Below are 11,741 nucleotides of genomic sequence, written 5' to 3' on the forward strand. Positions count from 1 at the left end.
TAGTTTGAAGTCTGAAAATGTCTTGATTCATTAACAAGTTATGGATGCATTTAAAAAGAAACTTTAAAAATTACTCAGCATTTTAAATTATTGTTGTCAGAAAGGTCTAACCAAAATCACCAGACAACAATCATGTGGAAACAGAAATTCGAGGATCCATGTTTTAGAAAGGATGTTTCCTGTTTCTCGTATCTTCTGGATCCTTGCAAAATTCTTGACACATCTTTGGAAAATGTTTGTGATTTTTGTTGTTGTTTTGTTGTTTCTCATTTATCCCATTAGTTACCAGATGTGAAACTAAAATTTTCTTGGGAATTTGAATAAATGCCTTGTTTCAGTAAGTTATTTGAAGTCTGCTGGGATATAGTATTACATCAGAATAGAATATCAGTGTTGTGAAAGTGTGGGAGGAAAAATTAGCTTGGGGAATATACAAGATAAGCCTGAAGTGTAGGACCCCAACCTCCCTGAGAAATAAGTTAGCCTAAGAGTAGCCATCTTGAAGCCCAAAAAGCCATTCTGATATATGACTCAGAGGGAACAACTGAAACCAGGTAACTCCTCTGGAAAAACAAGTTAATCAATCATGACTGCTGGCAGCGCTAACCTCTCGGTTAGTTAATCATAAATGCTGACCCTACCTTGCTACACCCCCAGGACGTGGCACTAACCCAGAAATCGTAGGTTTGAAAAATTACTGCCTTTGTAGTATTGTTATCTTGCTATGTAGTATTGTTATCTTGTTATTACAAAACAATCTGTAACCATGGTAATCCTCTAGGGCTGAATGCCTCAGAAAATCCTATATAACCACTTAGTTGTAAGTGCTCAGGGTCCTCGTTGAGACCCGCTGCGACGGGCTGACTTGGACCCCAACTAGTTGGCTTCTGAATAAATTCCTCTTGCTTGTTGCATCAAGAAACGTCTTTGGTGAGTGATTTGGGGCGGCACCTTCCTCAGGGGAATCCAACAGAAGCATCCTGTAGTGCCAGGATGCAAGGAAGTATTCAGGGAAATAAATCCACAATGATGGGAGTGTGTCAAAGGGACACAGGAACCAACTAAATAAGCTCACAGTGGCCAATACTGGAATGAGTGAGCAAAAAATAAATGTAACAGCATTAAAGTATAACCCAAAGTATAAAATAAATATCTATGTATCCACAATGATATAAAGAAATTATCAAATTGGCAAATAAATGGGGGAGAATAGACAAAGTAATTCTAAATAATATATGTAGATACTGCCCCTTCCAGGAGCGGAAGCCTCACTCCCCATGCCTTATGTGGGGGCTGTGCATGGTGACTTCTTTCAAAGAAGTGAAGTATGTTAAAGGGGGTCAAGAGCAACTTTATAGTGGAGAAACCTGACAAACACCACCTCGGTCAGGTGATCAAGGTTAACATCCACAGTACAGATATGTGTATAATTTGTGCCCTGGATGTGATGTGATGAGAATGGTGCTTTAATTCTGTGGTCTTCCTCCCCCAAAACTCATGGCCCCAGTCAAATTACCAGGAAAACATCAAGTGAATCCCAACTGAGGGTTTTCTGTAAAGTGCCTGACTAGTCCTCCTCAGAACTCTCAAGGTCATCAAGACCAAGGAAGGTCTGGGAAACTGTGACGGCCAGGAGGGGCCTAAGGAGGCCTGACAGCTAAGGAAGTGTGGGCTCCTGGACGGGACCCTGGGGCAGCCCAAGGACACTTGGCAATGATAAAGGAAATCTGAATAAAATATGTGGATGGACTGTGATTATCCAAAGAGCAGAGCAGTTTTCAATCCTCATCTCACATCATCTGTCAGAAACATTTGAAACAAGAGTTAATTTTCTACTTGGAAAACCCTCTTTACTTGAATACCCTCACACACCATAAAGATGAAATTTTAAGAGGTTTAACAATTAGATCTCCTACCTCTCCCAGGGAGGGGTAGGGCTTGTTTTGATTCTGCTGGAACAGGAAAGAGAGAAGGCCCTGGACTGCAGTTTATAAGCAGTAAATAGATTTTTAAACTTTATTTCTCCCTTTGACTGGTTGTGATTTTTAGAGGTATTTTGCTCTGGGATTTCCTCTCCCTGGACTTATATCTGGTGCAGTTGGTAGGATTCCTCCGAACCTGACATCTGTCATAATGGGTGCGACCTTTGGGAGAGCCATCCCTAGAAATGATGGGGAGAAGTGGCGCTCATGCCGAGGGACATGTGTCTACACTCGTGTGGTTATGGAGGCACCACCACTGCTGCTGGCCGCACTGACCCAGCCCGTCGCCCAAGCATAAGGCTACTGCTTCTACCACCGCTGCTGTTGCTGCTGCCGGCCAGAGCCTGCTCACAATTGTGGAAAGGAGCAGAGGTCCGGGTCACCTTGCAACTGGCTGCTGTGTACCACACCTTGCTGGCTATGGAGCCCATCGCTGGAACAGCTCCAACCACAGTAATAACCACCTATTCCATCGTGGGGTGGGTGAGAGACTGGACCCAAAGGCCATGGAGTGGTGTGGCACAGATACCCACCATATATCATGTGACCTGGACATTTGCCTTTGGTACCCCCAGGGAATAATGAAGCAGATGCATTGGCCCAGGTACATGGGCTAGAAGGAAAACCTGCCTCTGATGTGGCCCAATGGCTACACCAGCATTTGTTGCACATGGGGCAAAAGACAATGTGGGCTATAGCCCATTGGTGGGGCTTGCCACTGACCAGCCAAGCCTGAAAAGAGTGCTCTGCATGTCGTGCAGATCAGCAAACCACCAAGAGGGGCCTAGAGTGTCTCTTTGCAGCCTATGGCCAGTTGCAGGTGTTTGAGAGTGATGAAGGCACCCACTTTATTGAACATGCATTGCAAGGATGGGTGCAGCGATTAGGAGTGAAATGCCCTGGACATTTCAACACATGGACTGGCAATGGCTGGCTCTCCTGGCACCTTGGAGAAAAGGCCTGGAAGCTGGCCTCCTGTGTATTCCTGGAATAACAGCAAAGTGGCTCCCCCAAATCACAGTTATTTGCTTCTGCAGTCCTTGTGTCCTGGATGCGCCCCCTGGCTGAGGCTGCTGCATGATGGCTGGAATGGACGAGCTTTCGACTAAATCTGCATGGGACTTTGAACCTAGCTGAATGCTCTGGCTTGAGAATTATCATGATTGTGTTGCTGTTGTCAAGAAAAAAAATGCTTAAAGAGAGACTTGACTTTGTCTAATGTTTGGTAAAGTTTTGTGAGCAATCTACCATGGTTGTTAGGAATGAGTAAACAAGTATAGAAACATATTTTGTGCTTAGTGAGAGATTGTGCTATAAAGTACATTTACTTAATCTGCATAGGCTGAATTTTCTGGTTTGACAATTATCATGATTTTATTGTTGATGCTATTGTATGTAATTAGTTTGGTCAGAGATGGGGAATGAGTAAATTGTAAGGTGAGATGTCTGGAGGGGTGGCCTGTGGGTAAAATTGTAGTATTTCCAGGATGTCTCACCTGGCTTTAGTACATCTGCCTATCAACAGATGCTCAAGGGTGGAGAGAAGTATATGGTTTTAGGGCATTTGCATCATTCCTCAGAGGTGGAGAGAAGTTCATCTCCATATCAATGGGTAATTACCTAGGCAACCAAGGGTATGTCTGAACCTGAGAGGTTAAAGGGAGGGGGCTGGCTTGCTTGCTAGCTTTCTTCTGGAGCAGAGGAGAGAGTTGGCCCCAGGCTGAAGTTTGTAGGTGAAGGGGAGGGCCGGTTTTGCTTCTGCTGGAGCAGGAAAGAGAGAAGGTGCCAGACTGTAGTTTGTAAGCAATAAACTTTATTTTTTGCTTAAAGGGTTTTAAACTTTATTTCTCCCTTTGCTGATTTTTGGTTTTAGAGGTATTTTGCCCTGGTATTTCCTCTCCCCGGACTTACAGTTGTAGGACCCCAACCTCCCTGAGAAATAAGTTAGCCTAAGAGTAGCCATCTTGAAGCCCAAAAAGCCATTCTGATATATGACTCAGAGGGAACAACTGAAACCAGGTAACTCCTCTGGAAAAACAAGTTAATCAATCATGACTGCTGGCAGCGCTAACCTAAATGCCGACCCTACCTTGCTACACCCCCAGGACGTGGCACTAACCCAGAAATCGTAGGTTTGAAAAATTACTGCCTTTGTAGTATTGTTATCTTGCTATGTAGTATTGTTATCTTGTTATTACAAAACAATCTGTAACCATGGTAATCCTCTAGGGCTGAATGCCTCAGAAAATCCTATATAACCACTTAGTTGTAAGTGCTCAGGGTCCTCGTTGAGACCTGCTGCGACGGGCTGACTTGGACCCCAACTAGTTGGCTTCCGAATAAATTCCTCTTGCTTGTTGCATCAAGAAACGTCTTTGGTGAGTGATTTGGGGCGGCGCCTTCCTCAGGGGAATCCAACATTTGGGGGCTCGTCCGGGATCATGCGCTCACCCCGCTTCACTCCCGAAGTCGCTCTTGGAGGAAGAGGTAAGATTAGTGGCGCCTTGAGTTGTCTGTGTTCTGTCTTCTGTTTTTCAGTGAGACCGGTCAGAATTCTGAAAAGGGGTACCCACTGTCTGGCAGCTGTCCCGATCCCGTAAAGGGGTCGAGACTGCGGTCGGTAGACGTACTAGGAGCACCGCAGGCTGCAACCCTGGGGGACGCCTCGGAGAGGTTGGGAGGCCAGGGACGCCTGGTAGCCTCCCGTCTGTTTTTCTGGCAAGGTGAATCTGATGAGATAGGGTTGATTTTCAGGCGCCAGGAATATCAACCCTCTGATTCCTTTCGGTTTCTGTTTGAAAATCTGAGAAAAAACAAAAAGCGGCCGCTGTGTGTCTAATCTGTGTGTGTCCCTGTTTTTTGTGTCTTTCATGTGCCTAATAATTGTTATACTGACAATGGGACAGACTCAGACAACCCCCTAAGTGTGTAAATGAATATATCTTTCTACCTCCGGATGGTATTAATGAAATTGATTTAAAGACAAGCACTTGTGAAAATTGAGTGTTCTAAAACTTCCAGAAAACCTGATAAAAAAGTGTTAAGCATTAATGCTAATTTGAGTTTGCCTGAGGCGGGCATGTCCTGGTAGTTGTCGGCTGCCTGAGTTTACCTAGAGTCATTTGAGTCATGTTATCTGCTAAATCTTTTAAGAATAGAATGCTTAGAAGCTTGGCTTTGTCTAGTGTTCAGTGGGGGTCTTGTGAGTAGGCTAGCATAGTTGTTGCAGGTAAGTGAACTGGATAAGTGTGGCAAGTGAACACCTTTTTAATTGTGTGTTGCAGTGTGTATGCCTACCTGCAGCCTGAGAATCTTTGTAGTAACTTAAAGCCTTAGAGTTTTGTTAAGTTGAGAAGATGTGCTCTGTGTTTGCTGGGAGATTGTGCTGTGAAGCTCATGGTTGCAGAAATTGTAGAATGTGTTCGTAAGTTTCTCAGTCTAGGAAATGTTGGTTTGACAGTTTGCAGTGTCCTGCTTCTCAGTGTTCACTGGAGCTTGAAGTTTCTAATAGTTTTGAGTTCTGGTTAGAACTGCTTAAAGTGATAGAGAGGGCATTTCTCTATGTTGAAAGATCACAGCAGTTTCTCATGCTTAAAGTCTCAGTGAGTTGCCATGAAATCGTAATGTTAAAGGGACTAAAAGCTAAAGTTTGTTAACAACTGTATAACCTTTATTTGCCTTTGAAATATTTTGTTATTAAAAATGATTGCATGGCCTGAAAAATTGAATTCCTAAGTAGAATAGTAACAAAGCTTTTTTCAGCTGATTAAATGCACTTAGTTAACAAACCAAAATTTATTAAACTGTAGAATCTGGACAAGATTATGTTTCTCCCAGAAAAACAGGTTTCACTGTAAAGGTTTAGATAGACGAACATGTGACCACTTTTGAGAAAAGTTGTAATAGATTTTTTGAGAACCACCAGGTCTTCTTGTTTAATTTATATGCTGTATGTTTTAAAAAAAAAAACATGGGGGACTCTCCATATTTTTTAATGCAAATAATCTTAGAGCTTTTAATAGAATTTGCATAGCAGCTTATATCTACTATTAAAGAGTAAAACATTCTTGAAGCTTTCAGGGAAGACCTGTAAACTTAAGCACTTTCTCTGCTTTTTTGTATCTGGTCTTAGACACTTATGCTGAGTTATGTTCTTATTATTTTCACTGTTTGTAAGCTATTGATTGTAAGCCAAAGGTCATCATTTCTCAGTCCCTAAATGAAGAAGTAAAATGCCTGATCTCTTTCATCTCAAATCATATTTCTGATCATATCTGAATATCTGTGTGAAAGAAAGAGACATTTAAATTTGAGATTCTGCTTAAACTTTTAAGTTGAATTTGACTATAGCCATATTCATTCTTTGTATGTATCTCTAACAGGTCTTTTGTATGCCTGGTGATATTATACTCTGCCTTGAGTTTAGACAGTTCTTTCAGCTAAATATGAATTCTTATTGTAGCTTTTTTCCCCTCCTGAAGATGAAAGCAGAAGAATCTACCATCTGCTACCATTCTCTCAAGAATGCTTAGTAACCTAGAATTAGTTTGACTTTCTGTATGTTGTCTTTAAAAATTGACAGCAGCAGTCTCCCCTGCTGCCCCACTTTTTAAGATATCTTGTTTACTGTGCTGAGTATATAGACAATAAATGTGTAATGATAGTTCTAAAAAAATTAAATGCAAAAAGGTGCTTTTACCTCTAGTTAACTCTGATATTTTCCAGAGGGCCCCTGGAACATGTCAGAAGAATTTTTTCTCACTAGAGAAAGTATTTGACTAATTTGGCTTATTTATCTGATATATATATATTTATTTACCAGGAAAGCACTGTCAAAGAGAATGATGCTAAACTTTGTTACTAAATGTTTTGTATTACAGAAATATCAGAATTTCCTTATGTCAACTGTTTTACAGTAAGCTCTCATCAGATCTTTAACCATTGTCATTTGTAAGTCTTTTGTCATTTATAGTATTATCCCTAAACTGGTAAAGAACTAGATTTCAGCAGAACAGGTATTAGTTACATAAGATTACATAAACTAAAGAAAATGATTTTGTGTCTTTTTGTTTCAAATGTTGCTGGTAAAATGTTTTAACCTTGTTCTCTTAAACTGACAACAGTTTAGTAAATGACTATCTTTATGAGCAGAATTGAAACATCCTTCTCTCTACTTGATCCCTCCAGAGTTTAAAAACTTTCAGTGACTGCTTTTATATTCCATGGCAGTATGTTTATTTGCACGAGTTCAATAAGAATCTGCTTTCCTTGTGAGAAGACTACTTAAGAACACTGGTTATACTACCAGGGCTTTGACTGGAATGTCGTACCTGAGAGACATGTGCATAGACTCAGATGTGAACAACTTTAAAGAACTAAGATTGACTTTATAAAGCCAACAAAGCCCCTTAGAAGAACTGGCCTAGTACCTTGCTTACAGAGTTCCCAGCAGCCTTACCAGGTGAGTAAAGAAGGTCACTTCCTGGCAGGTGCAGAGACCTCGAGAAGAGAAGAATTCATCCAAATCTACAGGTACTGCAGGTAAAGCCTGATGGCAAGTCTGGCTTGGCTGTCTGGCCTCAAGAGGCCTTTAAAAGTTCAATCTGAAATTCCTTACAAAAAGTTCCAGCAAAGCATATTTAAAAGAGCCTGTGTAATCAATTGCTCTTCTTGCTGCACCTGTGCAAATAATCAAGCCAGCTGTTAATTATTTTCTTAACCTAGTTACTTCTAGTAAAAATGAGAGTGATTTTAGAGAGAAGTATCGTTTCAATAATGTAGCCTCCTTCCAGAATAAAAAATCCAACTCCAGATGTTGCTACATAACCTAATAACACAATTTGTTTTATCTTGCCTAGAAGCCACAAAACTGCAAATAGTAATAAAAATGAAACCCAGAATAGAAGCGCCAGCCTTCTGAAGCCCTCTCAACTGACCAGTGATGGAGACCTAGCTGCACCCTTTACTGCGCCCCCTTCTCAGCACGAAGCAGCCAGAGCGGTCATCGCCCCTTTTCCCTAGCAGCAGCTAGAGTCTTTGTAGAAGAAAGAATGAGACCATACCCATAGCCTTCCCTGGTAAAAACAGGTATTTAATCCCTCCTCCCAAGAGATGGTGGGCTTGTAACACTGGAGTGATCCCATGTGTCTCTACTTCTGCCTTCGACTCCTCCCGTGATTTCTGTATCATGGTCCAGTTAGTACCCAGACTAATGTATCATGATGACTTATCATTCGTGGCAGAATTAGAACCTAAACTAAGGTATAAAAGAGAGCCAGTCTCACTCACTCTAGCTGTATTACTAAGAGTAGGAGTCGCAGCCGGAGTAGGACCAGGGGCAGCTGCAATTATACAAAGAAACCAACATTACGAAGGACTAAGAATAGCTATCGGTGAAGATTTGAGAACTATAGAACAGTCTATTTCTAAACTTGAAAAGTCCCTAACCTCTCTCTGAAGTAGTGCTGCAAAATAGACGAGAGTTAGATTTACTATTTCTAAAAGAAAGTAGATTGTGTGCAGCTCTAAAGGAAGAGTGCTGCTTCTATGCAGACCATACTGGAGTAGTAAGAGACTCAATGTCTAAATTAAGAGAAAGATTAGATCAGCGAAAGCGAGAACGAGAAGCTAACCAGAGCCTGTTTGAATCCTGGTTTTCTAGATCCCCATGGCTTACAACTCTAATATCCACTTTGGCAGGACCCCTGCTTATTTTAATATTGCTCCTCACCTTAGGTCCCTGCATTTTAAATCGAGTGATAACCTTTATTAGAGAAAGAGTAAGTGCTGTGCAGGTGCTAATGCTGAGACAACAGTATCATACCCTCACACAACAAGAAGAAACCAACATTCCATGATTAGAATGTTCAGAAAAAGAAGTGGGGAATGTAGGACCCCAACCTCCCTGAGAAATAAGTTAGCCTAAGAGTAGCCATCTTGAAGCCCAAAAAGCCATTCTGATATATGACTCAGAGGGAACAACTGAAACCAGGTAACTCCTCTGGAAAAACAAGTTAATCAATCATGACTGCTGGCAGCGCTAACCTAAATGCCGACCCTACCTTGCTACACCCCCAGGACGTGGCACTAACCCAGAAATCGTAGGTTTGAAAAATTACTGCCTTTGTAGTATTGTTATCTTGCTATGTAGTATTGTTATCTTGTTATTACAAAACAATCTGTAACCATGGTAATCCTCTAGGGCTGAATGCCTCAGAAAATCCTATATAACCACTTAGTTGTAAGTGCTCAGGGTCCTCGTTGAGACCTGCTGCGACGGGCTGACTTGGACCCCAACTAGTTGGCTTCCGAATAAATTCCTCTTGCTTGTTGCATCAAGAAACGTCTTTGGTGAGTGATTTGGGGCGGCGCCTTCCTCAGGGGAATCCAACACAGTAAGTCAGAAACCAAAGAACAATCTTCTATACCCTCACATCTAGTCTATAATCAAGGCCTGTCAACTATTACATTTAAAAAAATTTAAACGTTCATCAGTTTATCTGCATTTAACACCTTAGACAAAGCTCCTTTCATCTCTTATCTGTACTATTTCAATAGTTGATAAATTTATCCTACTGTATCTTCTCCTTATATTCCCAGCCATTCTGTGGTTTTGGAGTAAAGTTTTCAGAAATAAATCTGATCCTATCACCTCATTGCTTAAAACCTGTCAAGGGCTTTATAAAGATAAAGACTTAAATCCTTAACATAACCCTGAGGCCCTGTTTGGTCTCACCTGTGCCCATCTCTCCAGCTTCATCTCACTCTGGGCATTCCGTCTGTGCTGGCCTATATCATGTCCTTGGATACTTGAATCTTCTCTGTGGCAATGTCTTTCAGTCTGGAAAGCTTTTCTCCCTTTAAACCTAGTTAAGTTCTACTCTTCCTTCAGGTCAAAGTTCATGGCATTTCTATAGGAGAGATTTCCTGATGCATATTCTTTTGTTAAAAACTCTTACATAACAGATGCTTCTTCTTTTACAAAACTTATTTCCATTGGACAGTGTACAGTGATTGGATGATTATTTAGTTAATGCCTGTGGGCAAAATTGCAGTATTTCCAGAATCTCTCACCTGGCTTTAGTGCATCTGCATATCAATAGGTGTTTCCAAGGGGTGGAGAGAAGTAGCCATTTACATATCACTAGGTAATTGCCAGGGCCTGTGAGGGTTTATCTGGACCAGAGAGGTTGGGTGGAGTGCTCTTCTGCTTCAGCCTTGTCAAGAGAGAGAGACAGGATGACTGCTTATAAGAAATAAATGGGTTTCTTAACTCTATTTATCCCTTTGACTGATTTTGGTTTTAGAGGTATTTTGCCCCAGGATTTCCTCCTGGAGTTACATCTGGCAGTAGTCAGCAGGACCTCTGAACCCAAAATCTGTCTAAATGGGTATGACCCTTGGGCGAGCTGCCTCTAGGAATGATGGGGAGGCACCAGTGGCTGTAGTGGTAGAGGGTGAAGCTTTATTCAGGAACCCCCTAAATGAGGGGCTTCCAGTTGGGGAGCCCTAGTTGGGAATTGGTCTAGGGTGTAGCACCTCCTAGAGGGGTGGGGCCTTCCCCTGAACTCGGGAAGGGTGGAGACTCTGGAAGCTGCAGAATTAGTCCTCCGTCTGATAGAAGAGTGCCTAGAGGTATGAATGGCCATGTAGCAGCTGGCATTGCAGGATCTCTTTTCGTCCACATAGTGGAAAGGGTTACTGAGGAGAGAGAGAATTTGGCAGGAGAAAGACACATTTCAGCATCGCTTGGAGGAGCTGGGCAATGACCTATGGGATGCCCTTTAGGGAGAGAGATAGCTATTGAGAGGATGGGTTGTGCTCCTGGGAGATTCCTTAGCAGCAGTGAGGGGGGGAGGCAACAGGAGAGTGAACTTTGCAGGAGGTCATGGGGGAGGGGGAGGAAAGAGCAGTGCCTTCAGCTCCGGAGATGGTGGAGGAGCCGGGAGGAGGGGGAGAGGATGGGGGGCTGGGGCCGAGAACCAATCTATTGCTGAAGCCATCGCCTGAGGCACCAGCCTCTCCCTATTAAGGATCTGCCCTGCTGTAATTAAGAAAGTAAAAATATAACAACAGTGGGCTCCTGAGGGGGAGGAGCCAACCCCTCCCCAGATTGTGGAGCACTCTGTGCTCCCCCCCTATACTCAGGAGAAGCTGGTGGACCATGAGTGTCTGATATCAGACCTCTGCCTTCCATCTCTGGGATATGGGAGTGGAAAACATTGTTATGTCAGGTTCTGAAATGTGTAGACTGGCTTCCCTGACAACTCACTCTTCTCTCCAGCAGTGGCTGCAAAATGCCTGTCACACCTCAGGGAATTGGACGCTTCTGAATTGGTTGACAGCAGGCATCAGGGCAGTTTGGCCTAATCAGGGTGTTTTACCATACTTACCCACTAGCTGGAAAATGGATGCAGAGCTCTGGCAGGTGTTATGAGAGCTGGGCATGAAGAGTAACATCTATAATATGGACCCCCAGGGTCACAATGAGTTGTTCACTGCAGTAATGAGAAATATGGTGCTCCATACAGCTCCTCCATCTCTCTTTGGGTCTCTTGATTTTTCTTGCCCCCCACTAGGGCAACCCATAAGTGAGGCTATTTTTATGTTAGCAGATCTGGAGGAGGTTGAAACAATAAGAGCATGGAAGGAAGTATGGGCTACGACTGAAAGGAGAGGTTCAAAAGGCCCTATGAAGGTCTCAAGGACCCAGATGCGGGGTTGATTTGAAAAAGGCTGGGGTAGTGAAAGAAAAACTTT

General features: G+C 42.6%; 1 long non-coding RNA gene across 1 annotated transcript; it reads left to right on the top strand.

Annotated features, from left to right (window-relative positions):
- The first annotated feature begins 3,901 nt into the window (after positions 1 to 3,901).
- Positions 3,902 to 9,324, top strand: LOC140845355 (uncharacterized). Its single transcript, XR_012124146.1, has 2 exons — positions 3,902 to 4,469; positions 7,841 to 9,324. It is a non-coding gene; the product is annotated as an uncharacterized lncRNA (long non-coding RNA).
- Positions 9,325 to 11,741: the final 2,417 nt, after the last annotated feature.

Source organism: Manis javanica, chromosome 13 (assembly GCF_040802235.1).
Source record: "Manis javanica isolate MJ-LG chromosome 13, MJ_LKY, whole genome shotgun sequence".
NCBI classification, from domain to species: domain Eukaryota; kingdom Metazoa; phylum Chordata; class Mammalia; order Pholidota; family Manidae; genus Manis; species Manis javanica.